This window comes from Caretta caretta, chromosome 5 (genome assembly GCF_965140235.1).
Source record: "Caretta caretta isolate rCarCar2 chromosome 5, rCarCar1.hap1, whole genome shotgun sequence".
Taxonomy (NCBI): Eukaryota; Metazoa; Chordata; order Testudines; family Cheloniidae; genus Caretta; species Caretta caretta.
Window position 1 is genome coordinate 24,929,361 of NC_134210.1, and position 20,483 is coordinate 24,949,843.

At 43.3% G+C, this 20,483-nt stretch overlaps 1 long non-coding RNA gene across 1 annotated transcript; it reads left to right on the plus strand.

Annotated features, from left to right (window-relative positions):
* Window positions 1-1,406: 1,406 nt before the first annotated feature.
* Window positions 1,407-12,654, plus strand: LOC142072107 (uncharacterized). The gene is made up of 2 exons (XR_012668385.1): window positions 1,407-1,775; window positions 12,351-12,654. It is a non-coding gene; the product is annotated as an uncharacterized LOC142072107 (long non-coding RNA).
* Window positions 12,655-20,483: the final 7,829 nt, after the last annotated feature.

Genomic DNA, 20,483 nt, shown 5'->3' on the forward strand with positions numbered 1-20,483 from the left:
CTGCAGGGTTAAGGGAGCCAAGTTGTTCTGTTCCACAGAAGAAAGGTAGATGCTTTGGAGCAGAATTATTATTACTTGGTTTTTATAGATCCTCCTGAAAACTTCACAGTGATTCACAAAATTATCAATAACAGGCCAGATCCCCACCTCCTCTGCACAGAATAGTGCAAATCAGCCGCAAACAGCTCAGGACATGAAGTCAAGCTCTAGCTGGATAAAGTAGGAAGTTTTTACCCATAATAAAATTTGGTCAGGACATTGATTCAATTCTAACTTAGAAAGCAGAATGATACCAAGTGAAGCAGTGTAGCTTAGTGGATACAGTGGTGAGTGGAGAGTCAGAAGACCTCAGCTCTATTCCTGGCTCTGCTGTTAAGCTTGTGCAACTCAAGTCACCTGGTCACCTTAGTTTCCCCATCGGTAAAAGGGGACTAATGATAGTGATTCCTTGTAAAGCACTTTAAGATCTGTGGATGAACAACACTATATGTGAGCTAGGTATTATAATCCTCATTAGTGCATTGCCATCCTCACATACTGTGGCATTCTGCTTCCAAAGACAGGTTTCAGAGTAACAGCCGTGTTAGTCTGTATTCGCAAAAAGAAAAGGAGTACTTGTGGCACCTTAGAGACTAACCAATGTATTTGAGCATAAGCTTTTGTGAGCTACAGCTCACTGGCTTCAGTGAGCTGTAGCTCACAAAAGCTTATGCTCAAATACATTGGTTAGTCTCTAAGGTGCCACAAGTACTCCTTTTCTTTCTGCTTCCAAAGACTGCACTTTGCTTGACATCTGATGAGATCACAGGCCGAAGTGGCATGAATACAGACTGATAAGGCCATATGTCAGTGGTAATTCCTTTAACAGACCACTGTTGAAGGCTGAAACACTTTAATGTAATCAAGGCTTACGGTTAGTGTTTCTGGAAGCAGACATGGCATTTGAGAATGCATACATGTTCTCTTAAATCAGCAGTCAATAAATGGTGGTGTAGTGCTATGGGTGAACTTACTAAGAACATCTTTAAAAACAGGGTTAGTTTTGTGCAGCTGCATTCAAGTTATTGGTATTCACATAACTAAAACCTTGTGTAACTCAGAATTTACCCTTCCTGTCCCTGAAGTTTATAAGGCAGTAAAAGAAAAGGTCAAGAAAAAAGAATCCAGCAAAAATAGCTTCAATTATTGTGTCAGAAACAAAGAAACTAGCAATGTAGGAAAGCATCAAAGCAAAGAAACAAGCAAATGAATCCTTATCTGAATTCTCCTCACGGAGATGGGGCACGCTGGGTGTTTCTGTCTCTGTATGTTTGACACAAGCGATTGTTTGTGGCTATGAATCACAACATTGCGACAAGGGCAGGAGTTCAAACTTTGATAAGTGTATGTGCAGGAACAGGGCCTGGGAGAGGTTACAGTCTACAATGCTGCATGCATAAGTGTGTGCTTTCAATGCAAGAGCTCTTTTTACAAACTGTGTCCCCACAATTTGTATGGCTCCTATTGGGGACGCTGAGGCTAAAGCAGTTGAAGAGCTCTGCATGTTAACACTTCCAGGCAGAAAGTTGTTTTGGAAACTGTTTCCTCTGCCAAATGGAAGAAAGGCATTTTACCTAAAGGAAATGACTCCTGCCAGAGAACAAGCTATCAGATCCCTTCCAGATGGAATCTGTACTTTGAAGCAACAATATATCCACAGAGACCGGATGGCATTTACCTGAAAGGAAATGGAAAAGTCATGCATAGATCCTTACACCACACCACTCAGTTGAAAGGTGAGATTTTTTTTTGTAATGGACTCATTACGCTTTTAAGAATTAAGAACAGGTATATGCAGGGGGCAGGGAGGCGCTCTCAGCGAGAGCACTGTTCAAAGCTTTCTGGGGTGTGTCAGCACGACTAGAAACAGAAAGGAGGCAATAACTAGGCTAAAGCTAAGTCAGATGATCCAGACTTGGAGGCAGACAAGTTGGGGCAGGAGACATTTATAATGGGAAAGAAGAGGAGCTGATCTCTGGGATGAAGGGCTCAGTCCATGCTAAGAAGGGGAAAATGGGTAATAACATCTGAGGCGGGAACCATTGCTCACTCACTCTATTTCTTCAACTCTCTCGCCAAAGGCCACTTCTCCTGGCCAGCAGGAACAAGGCATGAGATGGAACAACTCGGAAAACCCAAAGAATTAAGATGTGGAAAAATAAGAAATGCACAAGAGAAAATCCATATTGCTGTGTGATCTGACTTCCCTTGCAAAATGATGCTCTTCCAAGAACAACATTCCTTCCCCATTGTCTTCTCTTGTCTCTCCTGCTTCCCGTCTCCCTTACCCCAGCTCCACTGACTACAGTCATTTTCCACTGCTTTATCTGTCTAATTGAGATGGTAACTCCCCAGAGCAGGGAAAGCCTGCAAAGTGCTATGCACACCAATCTGCACGCCTGCAAAGTGCCATACCCATTACTAGTCCTTTGTAATTAGCTGGTCCTAAGGCATTTACAGGTGCCCATTCCAAAACACCTCATATTTCCTGCCCCAGGAAACAGTTGCCCTCGTTGATCTCTTCACTCTTGGGGGGCCATATGCTGTCTCATAAATGCAAAGAGCATTTTTTGTAATGCTTTTGAAACACAGGCAATAGTAAAGGAGCTAGTTCTGCACTCAGCATGCTCCGTTTTTCCATGCACTGCACATTTGTTGGCTTTTTAATCAAATTAATCCACTTTACAACTTTGCTTTGTTTTGTTTTTGCAGCACTGACGTTAGCAGCAGCATTCTGTGAACAGACTAGTGTGACTTTTATGGAGGGGGGGTCAAATGTTTGACCTGCCAATTCTGACAGTGTTCTTTTAAGTACACATTAGGGACCCATAATTTTAAAACAGTAAACACATGAATTTAGGAGAATGCTGTCAAATGGTTGGATGTGGTGGAGTCTTAAACTAGAGTATTTGGCCTTCGCTCATTTTGGCCCCTTTGCCACTAAGTAGGGTGGAGACCCAAGCTGGCATAGAGCCAAGATAGCTGGCAACTGTGTCCCAGCCCACCTTTAGTCTTGGGGCAGATAACCTCTCATACTGATGAACATGAGAGCAGAAATATACTGTTCCCACTGATGTCAGTGATATGGGGTCTGGGCCTCTGCTGAGCTGGGAAAGTATTTTCTCATTTGGAAGGAAGCTGAATGAAATGACTGTGCATTACAATGACTAAAGTCTTTCAGCCACTCTTCAGGGCCAAAGTGAGATGGCTTTCTCCACCAGCAGCCTCAGTGGAGACAAGGCTAAGGTGCTATTCAGCATCGGAGTGCTTGTGATTTTATCGTGAGTCTCACAATAGTTGATATTTCTATTAAAGCACCAGCTCCTGGAGTCAGATAGCTAGGTGAGAAATCCAGCTTTCATTTTTTTAAAAGTGAGTTTTCATCACTCGTGACTGTGCAGAAAAGGCAGAAATTGTGATCAAAAGGCTCAGAGACCAGAAGGCAAGGAAAAAGACTCCACATTAATTATTTTTTGAATATTTTCGTTTTTCAGCTAATCTCACAATTTGGGCGGCCTGACTTATGATTTTGAATGCTTGAGGTTGGCGATACTGAAACTTAGCCCTCAGTAATAATGTTGATAGGGACTCTTGTGGGTGGTTGAATTCACTGAATTATCAGGACACATTGATTACTTAGTCCATGCTATTAACCGGCTACCTTCAGCTGCCCTACCTCCATTCCCTTCTGCAGGTTTCCCTGGGGAACTGGAGTAGACTTAGCAAGGCACAACACATGATCCTAGAACTTCCTCAATACTTTTAGAATATCTTTCCTATTTGGGTTTTTCACATCAAATTTGGTTTGACATACGTTCTGACGACCTCTGCATACCATTGAAAAACTCCAAAGGATGTTTCCCCCCTCTCTCTGCCTTAGCTGTAAATATCTAGCAGATGCTTTTTTAATATTTTTATATTACTGCCAGCTGGCAACTCTTCCGGCATGCCAAAGAATTCCAGACTACATAGCAATGCAACCTTTTTGTCTTTAATACTGGATGGCTTTCCCGCCCATACACCAGGCAAATTTTTAAGTTTCATGTTTTATTTTGCTTACATCTACACTGTGACCAGGGGATAGAATCTACAATGCAAAGTAAAAATCTGGCAGTCTCACACTATTGTGCTTGTCAGAATGAAAGTTTCAATTAAACAAACAAATACAGCTGAGTCCTTATGAAGGAGTCCTATGGAATTTTATAGAGAGGAAGATTCTTTCTACAGAATTTCTAAACCAACCCATAACATTTTCTATTGCATTTCTTAGGTTTGGTTCAAAATTCAATAGAAAGGAACTAATTCTCTATTAAATGCTATATTTTGTTAGGTAATTCCTAGAGGGTCCTATTTGATTTCTATAAAACACTATTACTTTCATCCCTATTAAATTTCACAGGATTTTTCTATAAAGGAATATGAGAATCCTGGTGATGAAGTTAACAGGAGCTGTTAAGTCCCTGAAGAAGTCATTTAATTTCAGTCATTGGTTCACAATTAAATGGAGAAAAATCCAAAGAGCTGTCACTTTGGGTATGCACACAAATGAGCTTGGGGGGAAAATATTTTGCATATAAATCATTTGTAGTGACTGGGAGAAAGGTGGTTCTGTCCATACTGACAGGGAAAGGAGGGAGAAAGACAGGTCTGGAAGGAAAGAAAATGCATTTAAAGTGCATTTAGCAGTTTGAAATCCTGTTGGCACTGTGTACCAAACAGTTTGGATTCCAGGATCATCAATGCTGTCCACATTATTGTGGCTTGCTGTGCTCATCATAATCTTTGTGAAGCCAGAGGAGAGCCATTTGCCCCTGAATGGACCTATGACAGTAATGGATTGATGAACCAGTGCGCTCAGCTAGAAAGTGCACCTGTCACAGCTGGAGCAGAATGCATACGAGCAACAGAAATCGAGGGTGGTTTGTGCGCCCACATTATGGACATGCATGGAGTGATGGGAGAGGAATACACTTATGGATGTATTTATACAGCAATTTTTACAGTAAATGAAATAGTGTTGCTATATGCTATGAATGGGGTGAAGGGTTAATTGTCATGAATGCTTAATTGTGGGTCAGGTGACTGCTTATACAATGGGGTGGCGGTGATTTGTGTGACATGAGCTGTGGAATTTCATTATAGATTGATGTGAATAGATGTGCTGAAAAATTGTGTTGGGATACAACGTCCCTGTTGTGCCTTATCAGGTCTTTATCTTTATTCATTGAAATACACATTATATGATGGGATGCTAATACACTTTTTCCATAAAGTAAAACCCTTTACCTGTGAACCTGGCTGTGTTACAAAAAAGAATCTTAAATCATTGTCAGGGACAGCTGCCATTACAACACCAAAACACCAGTAATAAACCAACTCTGAAACCAGTAATAAAATAAGGTACATAACACAAACATTAAACAGGGCAAAGCAGTGAAACCACTGCAAATAAATAATTCCCTACTTTTCCCCGGTCCCCGTTCTCCTTTCCCTTTCTAGCACGCACTTGGTGCCTCTGCATGGGGGAAAAGGACTGGAGTGGAGTGGAGGACTGCTGGGGGTATATTTGCCCTGTCCAACTAGCATCCAGTCCTGATTGCATGGGCCATCCAACCATAGTATGGTCCAATGCGTGCCATGGAAGGGATTTAGGGTGTGGTATGGGGGGAGCAAGAGCCTGAACTCCTGAAGCCATTAATGCCAGCAGCCTCGCAAACAGGTCCTTCTGCTGTGCTCTATCTTCCCCCCTCAAGTGATGTTCCAGCTTCAGAAAAAAAACTGCTGCAAGTCTCTCCTTGTTCTGCCTGTCTGTGCCTTTCCACTTGCCATGAATCCTTTCCCCTTTGGTATTGCATCTGCTTGTTGGCCCCATCCAGGATGTCCACCATAAATTCATCTTGGAAACACTTCCTCTTTAACCGCTCAGTGACCGTTCAAAATCCCAGGCTCCTGCTGGAGAGTGGCAGGGCTGCAGAGGTGGAAGGGGGCCAGGAGACATGGAAGGGCCTGAACATAGACAACAAACAGTACATCATTGTTTCTGTACTTCAAAAAAAAAAAAAAAGATTCAGTGCATCCTCAAAGAAAAGCGCCTGTGGAATCTCAAGGTCAAAAAAATGGTACTTCGTAAAACTGAGCATCAATATATTCTTAGAGGAATGCTACAGTTCCCAGAAGCTCCGTGGACACAACTGAATTAAGTAGAGTGAAAAGAGTGCACAAACAATGCTAAATTGAAATTTACAAATGCTATATATTTAAAAATTGCAGATCATTCTAGCCTGGGCCGGGGGCGGTTGCCAGGGTATATTACCTAAGAATTGTCAATCCTTTCACATTCTGAAGGACATCACAATCCTGGAGGTTCTTGAATGGCAAAGGGACATTCTATTCCAAGCTACTGGTGGCAAGCCAGCAGTACATGCCTGAGAGTTTTTCAAGCTTATGCTGTCCTATAGAGGAGGGCCCAGAAAATATGCCCTTCCCCAAAATTCAACTACCTATCTGGAGTTCCTACTACAGGAAAAGTAGCTGGCAGCTTGTAGGAATTTGTATCTTTCACTCCTATTTTACCTTGCCTAATGAGATCCCTCCAAAAAAATCACTTAGTATGCAACCATCTTGTGTAGGCTTGTCAAGAATGTTTTGTAAATCAGCAAATTTCTGACAGATGTGAACTATGTACACATTCTTACATATTCTAGGTTACAGAGTAGCAGCCGTGTTAGTCTGTATCCGTAAAAAGAAAAGGAGTACTTGTGGCACCTTAGAGACTAACAAATTTATTAGAGCATAAGCTTCCATGAGCTACAGCTCACTTCATAAATTTGTTAGTCTCTAAGGTGCCACAAGTACTCCTTTTCTTTTTACATATTCTAATGATATTAATGGACAGTCTGAAAATAATGGACAAAGTTCTAAGCTAAGAGGTAATGTGTATGAAGAAATTATCAAAGTATTTGTTTACAACTAGATGGTGAATGTCTGGAATGGTCTTCCAGCTTGATGTGGTGGAGCCAAGTTATATTCATGCATTTAAGCAAAAAATGAATGCCTCTTTGCAATCTAATAAACTAAATAGTCAGGTTTGTGTTTGGAAGTAGCTGATTGCTTGTAGGAATTAGTTACACAGCATGCCTTCCTCCCTACCTCCATGGTGGTTGTAGAGACCAAATGTGTGTTTACACTACTTTGGCAGTCCCCAATCCCAAGGCTATTGAGGTCTGGTTTGTCTCCTTTCTCCCGTCTTTTCCCCACAGCCCTACTCCTGAAAAACTTAGAGCAATCTCAAGGCTCCTCTAACTTGTAATGGTAACAATCCCCAAGGACTCTTTAACCACTCAGTGACAGCTCAAAATCCCAGCTCCTGCTGGAGTGTGGCAGGAGCTGTTCTGCTAGTTGTGGATAGCTGAAGTACAGCATTGCTGCAGATACGTCCCCTGCCAGCATCCCGTACTGGGGTTCAGGGTCTGACCCATTAGGTATTACATGTGAGTTTCCACACATTTGAATGAAATAAGGCAAAGTGGTCTTTAATCTTGCAAAAGTTAATCTGTTCCCATTTAGACTGCATCCTTCTGAAAAAACTCTGTAGCTCCTCCACAATGCTATAAATAATGAGAGAGGAGAAAGGAAACATAAATCAAAGATATTTAAACGACCTGGATATGGACCTCTTCTTCTTACGGAAGAATCTAAAATGCTTCTGTGGTCACAAGAACAATTTGCACCCCATGTTTTTGGACTGCATAACACATCATCAAAAGCACTGGACATCAGGAAAGTAAGATTTCTTAATGGAAATACTATAGACTTGTAATTTGCTTGTGGTAGCAATTTCTTTAAAAAGGCTTCTTACTACCCTAAAAAAAAATCAAAAATGTATGTTTCATGTTCATATATAAAGCACAGCCTTTATCAGAGAAAGGCCAGAAAATAACATGGAGTGTTATAGCAGCTATTGTGCTGTAGTGCTATCTTTTATTATGTTTGGAAGCAAGTACAAACACTATTGATCCTGATGAGATAATATACTGTAACAGATTTTTCTAGACAAGAAAATCACTTTAAGTTTGAAGAATTATGGAAACATAAATATTAAATAATTTCTAAAATTGGTTTCATTTGAAGATTGGATTCACCTCCAGGGCTAGAACCTATCATCATTAATACCTATGAAACCGGTGTCAATAGAATTTTATAAGATACAAATCAGCACAGCATTTGGCCTTTTGGCATGTCTTATGTTTTTGAAACCATTAGACCAACTAGTTTGGCTGAGAAGGTGGGTTTACCCTTGTACTAAGAGGCCCTGAAACATAAAACCTTGTATCAGAGGCCTGGTCTGAGGCCTAAAGCCTGAACCAAAGTACTTCCAGGCATTGCTAAGCAAAGCTGGGCTGTGAGCCAGAGGCAGGCCCTAATTGAAGAACTTGGCAAGAACAGGGCTCCTAGAAAGCACAGGCTAATGATATAAGTAGTAATAAGAGGAACGTGTGCCAAGATGGCACCTGGACATCCTGATACCAGGACACTTCACAGAGATAACAAGAAACAGCCAGGTGCATTCCAAAGACAGGGTCAAAAGGACAGCATGATGGACACATCTGTTTGTTTGAACCAACATGATCAAAGAGGGAGACAGCACCCTAATGAGTCAAGGGGCTGTACCCAGTGATGAGCTGCCAAAATCTTAACAACCAATTCCCTCCTCACCCCACGAGGGGTCGTGGCCCACCCCGCCCCCCAGGACTCCTGCCTCATCCAACCCCCCGCATTCCTTGATGCCCCGCCCCAGGATCCCTGTCCCATCCACCCCCCTCCCCTGTCCCCTGACTGCCCCCAGAACCGGGCATGAGGGTCTCGTGGGCCACCATAGTGGGTGCCCACCATGCCCCACCCCTGACAGCCAGAGGGACCTGCCGGGGGGCGAGGTGGGGAGTCCCAGTGTTGCTTACCTGGGGCAGTTCCCAGGAAGCATCTAGCAGGTCCCTCTGGCTCCTAGGAGTGGGCTGGAGCACCCACGGAGAAAATATGGTGGGTGCAGAGCACCCACCGGCAGCTCCCCACCCCATGCCTGGCCCCAGCTCACCTCCGCTCCGCCTCGGCCTCGCTGGGCCTGAGCGCAAAGCCGCCGCCTGCTTCTCAGCCCTCCCAGGCTTCCCGCGTGAACAGATGATTCACGGGAAGCCAGGGGAGGGGCGGGGGGCGGAGAAGCAGGGCTCGGCGGTGCATTCAGGGGAGGAGGTGGAGTGGAGGTGAGCTAGAGCCAGGCGCGGGGCGGAGAGCTGCCGGTGGGTGCTCTGCATCCACCAAATTTTCCCCGTGGGTGCTCCAACCCCAGAGCACCCACGGAGTTGGCGCCTAAGGCGCCACTTTTGGCCGGTTGTTAAATTTAGAAGCCCTTTTAGAACCGGTTGTCCCTCGCAGGGCAACCGGTTCTAAAAGGGCTTCTAAATTTAACAACCGGTTCCAGTGAACCGGTGCGAACTGGCTCCAGCTCACCACTGGCTGTACCTCAATACGTCAGTAGGGATGAGTAATCTGTCCTGCAACTGTATAAAAATAGGTCCCGGAGCGCATATCTTTGTCCAGCCTAGGGGGCAGTGGAGTGTCCTGCCACTGACTGAGCTGTGTCCATTGCCAGGGGGCACATATTTGTAGTATGTCCTGTAGAGTCTATTGGAAACTATTACTGTGCTTCGTTTGACAATAAACCTGGCCAGGTGACTTCGTTCCTTACTAGAGTCTGTGGTCTTTGGGGGTTCTCTCGGGGTCCGCTGTGTCAGCTATCTGTGCAGAGCTGGGGCAGCACACAGGGGGAACACGCATGCAGCCGACTGTTATCATCCCAGAGCAGAGCAGAGCACCTCACTGGTAGCTACCGACAACAACCCTCATCTTACCCAGCTGGTGCTACTAGTGGTAGTGGTAGAATGTCACCCCATGGATAAGGAGGGTTTCTTCTCCAGGCCACACTTTGGATTGCAAAACAGCAGCCTCAGGCCACATGTAAATTTTCTGCCAGGATCTGAAGGACCTATCCAGCACATACTGAGGTCAATCAGTTGAAAGATTCCCATTGACTTCAGTGGACGTTAAATCAATCCCTGAGTGCATAATTTAGGAACCATTGTTAGTGACATCTTTGAAGCAAAACTAGATAATTTCACACAGTGGATTAGCTTTTCAAACACTTTATCCTATGTTAGACATATAAATCAAGATGCATAGAAATAAGCTCCTAACCCCTTTGACATTATTGTATTATTGCATTATGTATCAATTGAATAATAATTACAAATTGTTAAACAATTGTACTCAAGATTTCCAAAAGTGACTAGTGATTTGGGGTGCCCAAACTGAGGCACCTTAAAGAAGCTTGATTTTCAAAAAGTTCGGAGCATCACCTTCTGAAAATCAGGACCCTCACATGTGTTTTAGGTTGGGCACCGAAACATTGAGGCACCCAAAATTACTAGTCAGTTATGGCAATCTTTGGTCTTCACTTGAGTTGGCTCAAACTAAAGAGTTCAGCTCTGCTATCAGATCCTTTCCCAAAATTCAGGCATGATCAGAACAAGTGTTTGGGTTTGGCCGGTGACAGAGATGTGGTCAAACTTGTCAAGTTTGGATCCAGTGATTGAAACCTCTCCAGAGTTCAAGATGGTGGTTAGGCTCCAGGGTTCAGGTTCAGGAGTCTCTCTAATTTAAACCCTACATTTCACTATTTTACACAAAACAGCAATCTCCAAAGGGCTAGTTTGGCTGGTGACCAGGTCTAGAAAGGGGAAAATCTTTTCACTACTATGAGGAAGCTATTACTTGTGATTCAAGAAAAGGTATTTATGATAGGTATTCATACTAGTTTTTACCATTTTTAGATATGTTACAGGGGACTCTAAAGCGTTAATTAAGGAAGAGGAACAACACAGATACTAGCTCATCTATAGATGTGGATGACTAACAGCTAAAAATTGGCTTCAGCAGAGATCATCCAAGTGTAATGCTGACAGTCCGTAAGTGGGTAGGTTCATCTGTTGGCATGGTTGTCTAGCTGACATAGCCTGTTTTCATCACACACAGCTCTTTTGTTCACTAATAAATATTTAGGCACATTTTTGGATGTCTGGAGTCTTGTCCAGGATTGTGCTCTGAAGCCTGGGATCCCAGTTCATAAATGTGTGGTGGCTGACTAAAACAATGTCAGACTAGAGCTGACCCTCATATGTGAACTTTTCACAGTCATTTCTGTGATGTCTGGGTCCTCTGGAATGCGAGTTTCCTATTTCACCAAAGCACCCGTGATTTGCACTTTGGGCAGAGAATCATATAAACACTATTAGAGGGCTGGCAGCTGAAATTTCATTTAAAATGCAGTAACATTCTGTGGCTTTAATTTCTATTTTATTTGGGAGGAATTAATCTGATATTATCCAAGACATAGCTTGCCTTTTGCCTTAAGAATTTGGGAACATTCCAACAAGCCATTTACAGGATGTGTGTTGCCTTCTGTTCAGTGCAAAGGTGAGGAAGATATTTGGTTAATTTCCACAACAGAAGCACTTTTGTTTGTATGTCATAAGCAAAGAATTGTGTACGTTATCTAAATCTTACTGACGTCCAGCCCATGAATCATGATACACAGATTATAAATACCTATTAGCAGAGATCTGGCAGGCATAACTCAAGGAACAAGTCTATTTCTTATTTGAGGGTGATGGGCTGAAGGGGTGTTATCAGTCTGCTTCTGGCACCCTCTTGCTGTTGATTGATGCTGCTGTTCTTTATGACCAGGCTCAGTTAAATCAGTGTAATGTCAGCACAGTATTGATCAGCTTCTAAATGGGCATGAAAAGAAATAGGGCTTCTTGATTGTCAGGGGCTGGAGGAAGATATGCTGACAAAGACAAAGTCTGAGTTTTTATAACTGTTGGTGCCTGCAAAGCTATGCCTCATTTTTGTATTGGTCAGTCTGTCCTCACAGCACCCCAGCCTATTACTGTGTGAGCACATGAAAATATTTGGATTTCAAAATATACACAGTTGACTCAGTTTTTATCCATCAATAAAGCGATTGATATGAGATGTATTCTTCTATTGTCCTTGAATAGTATTTCTTACAAATACATGCATTGGCTTACTTGGAACTACTCATGACAGTAAACAATACATTGGTAGCAAGGATCTGCAGGACTGAGCCATGGTTTATTGCAATACAATCTATGGGCAGTATGAGTTTTTTACACAGGTAGTGACTGATTTAGATGTGTCAAGGAATTTCTGATTTATTGTTTATTAAATCCTTACAGAACCTGTGATTGAACTGAATGCGGAGATGCACTTTTCAAAAATGCTTTTCCAGAATCCCAAGGAAAGATTTCTAAAAGCTAAACCTACTATGAAAATACAATAATCTATTTTTAATCTACCATAAACCATTACATGGAAGGACTACAGAACACTGGATACAAGGGGAGCTTTTCAACTGGCCACCAGTGATGTTCAATAATACCTAGTAAATACAGAAGAATTACTTTGTCTTGTTTTTTTCCTATTTCCATTTCAAAACACTTTCCACTTGATAATGGCGTAATACACCAGAAATGAAATGCCTGCTTGCGTCTTATTCTTACTTAAAATAAAATCAGTTTAATCCTTCCTCCCCTATACAAATTCAGTACCCTTACTGTGTCTGCATACTCTTTGCGTTGACTGTGGTTATGTATAAAATATCATGCATAACTCACTAGCTAATCACCATTCAGGATTCTATATGGCTATTTGGCTGAGGCTATTTTCTCATGCAGTTCTGTGAACACTGAGGAATTCTGATTGTCTGATAAAAAGGTTAAGTTTTGTCCTGAAAGATAACTATAACAGACCTCTTCGCAGAGTTATGTTTGGGGAGATAACAAACATTACAGAGACTCAGAGGAACAGCCGTGTTAGTCTGTATTCGCAAAAAGAAAAGGAGTACTTGTGGCACCTTAGAGACTAACCAATTTATTTGAGCATGAGCTTTCGTGAGCCACAGCTCACTTCATCAGATGTGTACCGTGGAAACGGTACACATCTGATGAAGTGAGCTGTGGCTCACGAAAGCTCATGCTCAAATAAATTGGTTAGTCTCTAAGGTGCCACAAGTACTCCTTTTCTTATTACAGAGACTATGAGCTGTGAATGAACCTTTAAGGGGTGAGCATTCATCAACTATACTTACCCAATGGGAAGGTGGAGGCACCTTTTAGGGTATAAGAAAGTTGTCTCATTTTTGGTATGGGTGCCTGAAAGCACTCAGTTTTGCGTTCTCTCGCTCATACCATTTATGAGACAGCACGTACCCTAAGTGCTGAGGTGCAGGAACACATCAGAGTCCAAATGCTTTGGGTCCTGAGACTATTTGAGTCCAAAGTTCCCGCTCTGTGAATCTGATCCAGTGGAGTCAATGGAAAGCCTCTCATTTACTTAAAGGGGTTTTGGATCAGGCCTCATGGTTGTGGTGCCGACTGCATTCCCCCATTTCTGCAAGCAGCCATCTCCTTTAAAAGTTCCCCTCTTAAGCACCTCCTTCTGTGAGAAAACATCATTGTAAGATCTCTCAGGCTTCCATCTCAGCTAGGCCTGACCTGAGCAGTCACAAGCTTCTGTGTCAGACCTACAAGGCACTTGGGCATATGTGTCAGGAAAATGCTAGAAGCATGTGAAATGTGCACCGACTGTTTGGCTTGGTCTCAGCGAAAAGAAGACAGAAGGGGATGGGAAGTTGTGCCAGAAGGGAGACAAGTGATTGTGAATTAAGGTCATGGGAATGAAAGCCGAGCAATAACCCTCCCTTTCCACACTATGTACACACACAGGGCCAAATCTTCAAATGATATACCGATCTTTTCCGATTTATTACAAACGCCCATTGAAATCAGTGGGAGTCTTTCCACTGACTTTAATGGGAATTGGACTGGGTTCAATTCCTTTCCCAAACCCTCAGATTTTAATTTTTATTTAGTATTTATATTGCAGGAGCTTCCAAAGTCCCAGTCAGGATCAGGGCAGGTCCAGTTGTGCTAGGCCCATTACAAACATAGTAAGAGACAATTCCTGTACCAAAGCATCTACAGTCTAATTGAAGGCCAGGTCTACACAAGGAACACGTTGCTGATATAGCTATACCAGTACATCATATCAACAAAGTGCTTCTAATGTGGACACAGCTTATACTGGCAAACTGCTTTTGCCAGCATAGTTTTTCCCCCCCAGCAAAATAAGCTATATCAGCAAAAGTGTAATTTTGTTGCAAAAGCCATGTCGAACTATGCCAGTCATAAATCACACCTCCTTACACCCCCGACTGACATAGCTATGCCAGCAAAAGTTTGCAGTGTAGACCTGGCCTAAGCTGCGGCACAAGAAATGGGTGTAACAGACAAACCAAGGGAATAGGATAAGGAGGACAAGGCAACAATGATAAGAACACATTGCTACATAGACTAGTTAGATGTGCAATTAGCAAGTTACAGGTAAAAAAAAAAGATCTGAATAAAGAAATATTTTTGAATAATCTCTAATTAGGATTCTATTAATTGTTCATCTATATGATTTTTTTAAAGAGAGAACACTCCTAACATAACAAAAGAAAAGAAACTAAAGGAGAAAGCGATAGGGGAGTGTGTAAAGAAGAAACATACAAAGAAAGGAGAGATACCCAGAAAGGAAAAGGAGGGGAGCGATTCAGGGGAAGAGAGGGGAAGAGAAGGGAAGGTTACAGGAGAAAAAGAAAAGCAAAGGAACAAGAAATGGCAGATGCAGAACCTGTATATTTTTCCATCTATGAGAGAAAAAATGTCATATATCAGCATATAAATGACATCTGCTTTCACAAAAATTTATGTGACCACCATCTCCACATATGGTTTATCCATATATTCTCAACATTAGCAGGATTTAGTTGCATACTATATTCACAAACAGGATGCCATAAATGTACATGCATCCGTGCACACAGTGAAAAATTACTTTTGTGAATTTCTGTCATTTGCTATACAATTTAGCTGCTGTTGCTGCCTCATTTAAAGGTTTGGGAGATTAAGGAGTATTGGCATACACCATAATGTTTCAATACATTGGAGTCTTTGCTACATCCTGTAGCTTGAAGTTCTGTTCTACTAGACTATGTTCCAGGAACAAATACGCTCATGACGCAAATAGCCCATTCCCCTACTCCTTGCAAAGGCAAAACTCCTGTTGATTTCAATATTGGGATTTGCCTATGCCAAGAGCTGGGACCTTAGTGATTTCTTAACTGCACCCAAATCAGTTGCTGTCTTTAGACCATTTGTTCCAAAGGAACCGCCTTCTTGTGACAGAGGAAAATGCATTTGAATGCTGTACTTTCCAGCCAATGAGGTAGAGCAGTTTTGCTAGGTGATCCCTGTAACAATTACTCAGTCACTCATGTTTTTATTACTGCTTTAAAAAACCTTTACAAGGCACTCAGAATATAATCACATGATTGTAGAGTATATCTATCTCCCAGATTGTTATTGCTCAGTCAGAGGCAGAGAGAAAGAAGACAGAGAACAGCAACAGATGCAGGGAGAAAGAAGAAAAGGACTTTTGATTTTTATTTAAACAGCTTCATTATAGCTCAGTGGTTTGAGCATTGGCCTGATAAACCCAGGGTTGTGAGTTCAATCCTTGAGGGGGCTGTTTAGGGATCTGGGGCAAGTATGGGGGATTAGTCCTGCTTTGAGCAGGGGGTTGGACTAGATGACCTCCTGAGGTCCTTTCCAACCCTGATATTCTATGATTTCACAAAATAAAATTAATAATAGCCCATGGATATGATTTTTTAAAAAATAAAATGTGTATAAAATGCAATTTCTCCTCAAATTCTGCTATGGGAACATAAGAATTTATAAATTCAATTCAAAGCTGTCATCGTCAGGTTCAAGACTGCTCCATGCAAATGTTGCTTCCATTGAAATTTATCCCACTTATTAAGTTCTATTTTAATGTTGGTTAAAGCTAACAAACAAATCATACAGAGAACATTGTTGGGTCCTGAGACTCCTGCCATTCCTAGAATGTCCTGTTTTTTTAGAGCTCTTCGCCACTAAAAAAACCCAAAAAAACCAGCAGAAAGAATTTAATAAATTCACAGATTTTTAATGCCAGGAGGAATCATTATAATCATCTACTCTAGCCTTCTGCATATCATATGGCACAGAATGTCACCCAGTTACTCTCTTATTGAGCCCAATAATTTATATCTGGTGAAAGGAAATCTTCCAGACTGTCTTGAAAGCTTATGCTCAAATAAATTTGTTAGTCTCTAAAAAGTACTCTTTTTCTTTTTGTCTTGAAACTGTTTCCCTGAAAACTGTATTGATTTCCAAGGTCCTGATTCTCATTTACACGAAGGCCTCTTTATACCACTCTGACAGGGTAAAGGGCCTCAAAGTTGGGACAAGTATAGTTTACACCTACTTGAAGGTCTCTGTACACTGCCAGAGCACTGCAGTATAAAGGAGGGTTAGTGTAAATGAAAATCAGGCTCCAAAATGTACATCCCTCAAGCCTGGAAATCACTCCCTGCCTTGGGAGTTTTGCCATTGACTCCAATGGAGCTAAGATTTCACCCAGAGTCTGCTGCCTCCAAGGCACACTCTATGGCCCTTCAATTCTCCTGGATTTATGCAGAGGGGGAAGGAGGGACACAAAGGGGTCTGTGGCCAGGGAGGAGGGTAAATATTAGTAGATGAGTGTTGAAAGTATTGGAGAAAAGGGGGGAGGGGAGAAGAGTAGTTTTGAAGGATGGATTGTTCAGTTAATTAACAGAAGGACAAAGTATTGACTCCTGTGTGTCTCTTTTATGTTGTACTGTCGGTGTTCGACTGATTGTATATGTGCTCAGGGCTCAGATAGGCATGTTTACAAATCTAAATAAATAAAATATTCTTTCAAAAGACTAAAAATGGCCTGCAGCCTGGAACAAGCAGGGCCGGATTAACGTTTTGCAGGCTCGGCACCAAACACATTTGTAGGCTCCCATGCAGGCAATGGAGCATGGCGCAGGGAAGTAGGTCCCCAGAGTGAGGGACCGGCCAGGGGTATGGCATGGCAGGGATGGCCCCGCTCCGCCCAGCCCAGTACGAGGGCACTATTTACAAACCAGCAGTTGCCAGACGCAGAGTGGCCCGCCCGGCCCTGTGCTGCCAGCATGCCCCTTCCCCTTAGGGGTGGGCCCATGCCACACCACACAGCCGCCCCGCCAACACCCCAGAGACGCAGACTCTGTGGATGCTCCAGGGCTGGAGCACCCATAGAAAAAAAAAAGTGTGTGCTGAGCACGCACCGGTGGCCCTGCCAATCAGCTCCTCCCCATCCCCCCAGCGCCTCCTGCCCGCCGCTGATCAGCTGTTCAGCGGTGGGCAGGAGGCCCTGGCGGAGGGGAGGGGCAAGAGCAGGGGCAGGAAGAGGCGGAGAGAGGACGGGGGCACTTGGGGGAGGGTGCGGAATGAGGCAAGAAGAGGCGGGATGGGGGGGAAGTGGGGGTGGGAAGAGGAGGGGCGGGGATGGGGCCTTGGGGGAAGGGGTGCAGTGGAGGCAGAGCCTAGGGCAAAGCGGGGATCAAGCACCTCCAGGGAAATCAGAAAGTCGGCACCTCTGCAACACCCCCCCCCCGAATCCCTATGGCCAGAGCCCCCTGAACCTCCCTACAAATGCACAGTGCTCTGCACAACACCACCCCTGCCAGCACCCCCCTGCCCACAGCCCCACCACAACTGCTCAGCACCCCACACAGAACCTCCACTCCTTAGTGCCCCAGCCCACACACATCCTCCCCGCCCCTCACAGCCCAGCACATCTCCCCCCATAGGCCCCCCAGAGACCCATTCCCCCACACCCTGCCTCCCGGCCGCACTCACCGGCCCTGCTGGGAGGCAACTTTGTCTGCAGAGCTGAGCCATGGCAGGGAATCACTCTGGCCCCTCAGGAGTGGCGCGATCAGCCAGACCATGGCCTGCCCCGGTCAGACTCCCTCTGGACTCACTTGCCTGGAGCGGCCCAGCCAAGCCCCCCGGCACTGTCCCCCTCCCCTCCCCCCACAAACTGGCCGAGAACTGGCCAGGCTTCTGCACCAGTCCCAGCTAGCTCCGGAGAGACAGGCAGGGCCCCACAGGTGGAGGGAAGCATAGACTGCATGGAGCTGGAGGTGCACCGGGGTCTGGCCAGGGGCCAGCGAGGAGCTCTCTGCTGCGGGCAGGCCAAGAGGAGCAAGTGGTGGGCGAGGGGGAGCCAGCGGGCTGGTAGGGTCTCGGGGCAGTGCAGGCAGAGCAGGCCAGGGCCCCTTCTGAGCATGGGCCCAGCTTCATGGTGCCACTGGTGCCATTGTGACCCTGGTACTGGGGACAAGCTAAATCACGTGGCTTCCGTTGTCCTTTCTGATGCATGGAGTGGAAAGGGGTCTGCCACCCCAGGGTAAAAATGATGGACATATTTGTGCAGACAGATACAGAGAAAGAAAATAGGCTGACAAAGAAAGAAAGGATGGTGCGTGGGGGGAGCGGGGGAAGAGATAAAGAGAAAAGATGGAGAGAAGATTATGGGGAAGAGAGACTGAGGAAAAAACAGAGAGTGGGGCAGACAGAGAGAAAGAAGATGTGGGGGGAGGCATAAGAAAGAAAAGGGGGGACAGATGCAGACAAAGAGAGAAAGAAGGTTGGGTGCAGACAGAGACAAAAAGACAAGGGGGAGGGGAGAAGAGAAAGACAATTGGAGAGAGTCATTTTGTTAATAATTATTATTAATAAAGATTGAGTGTATTTGTAAAGAATGAATCAGTTTACAGAATCACTTGAATGTTAAACCCAGAACACAATAAGGTTTTTAAGGCATGCTGTTTCTCTGCATGCAGTGCATACAACCCCCAGAGTATTCCCTAGGCAATAAAGGCAACTGTCAACATAATGGTATTTAATGGCTTCTCTTGACATTAGAATGTATTCCCTCAGCATTAGATTTATAGACCTGAGGGGATAGTCTGTCTTTGGAAAAGGAATCTTATATGGTGAACATCCATTTTATTAGAGACCATCCAAATGATCGATAGTAGTGTTTCAAATTCCTGGTATAATCTTGTTTTTATGGATCCCATCCTAGGATAATAAAATCTTAGACTCCTACTGATTAAAATTTAACATAAATTGATCCTATTGATTAGCTGACCTATGGAACTGAGAACTGACGTTTAGTGGAGTTCAGTTGACAGGTGTTTACTCTTATTTACAAATGACCATTTACTTTTATAACAGAGAAAGGAAAATCTCACGTTAGGCGAGTAGACTTCCCAGAAGATAAAGTTAGTCAAAAAATGTATTAGTGCATTGCTGGGATTTTGACAAGCAAACAGTACAGATTTAGGCAAAAGGTTTTATCCAATGATGTGGTTGTAGCTTGTAATATTTCAGAGCCTCAACCCTTACTCACATGAATAATCCCTTTTGCTGCAGCAGGATTACTTGCATGAGAAAAGCCTATTTGTGTGAGTAAATGTTTCCAGGATTGGCCCCTTTCTGTTTTTAATATGCTTATCAACACTGGCCATCTGCGTTTCTTCATTTTAGTTACTGTAAATGAGTGCCTGCTCTTCTGGCATTTCAAGGACCAGGAAGTAGCCATAAACCTCTTCTACTGCTCAAAAATGAACACACCAACAATTGCTAGCTGGTGGGATGTGCAGCAAAAGGAAATGTGTTTTTACAGTGCAATTTATCAGTGTAATTTCCCATCACTAACAAGCACAATACAATTTCTGAACAAAGAAGTAATTTATTTAACTATTTGCTTAACCCGTCTTGAATGGAAGCTCTCTCTGTGCTATATAATCCAAACAACAAACACATAACTGAATAACCAACTCGGTTTTAATGACATATTCTGGTTTGGTTTGGTTTTTTAATCACTGTGAATTTCTACCCTGTCCTTTGTACTTTGGTAATTAAGGAAGTTAAAACAACAGCAACCAATAAAAACAAGAACTGCAATCTTTTGTGGTATGGCTGGAATGTGTTGGTTGAAGATGCAATCATGATCTTATGATTAAGCACACACCTAGCTTTTGTTATCACTCATAATCAGCTTAATAACAAATGAAGATTTAAGGGGTCAGCTTCTACACTGACTTTAAAGTCAATGGAGTTGTGACCATGTAAAAGAGAGCAGAACTCGGTCCAAAAATCTATATTTTATTTAATATTAATCAGAGGGAAGACTGAAGAGACAGGGCCTGATTCTCATTTACACTAAGGCCACTTTACACTGCTCTAAGAGTGTAAAGAAGCCTTGAACCTGGTGTAAATGTAACTCAGTGTAAATCAGGCCCACAGTGTTACATCAAATTTGGCTCAAAATTTAGGTTTACAAAGATTATTTTTACTGATTCT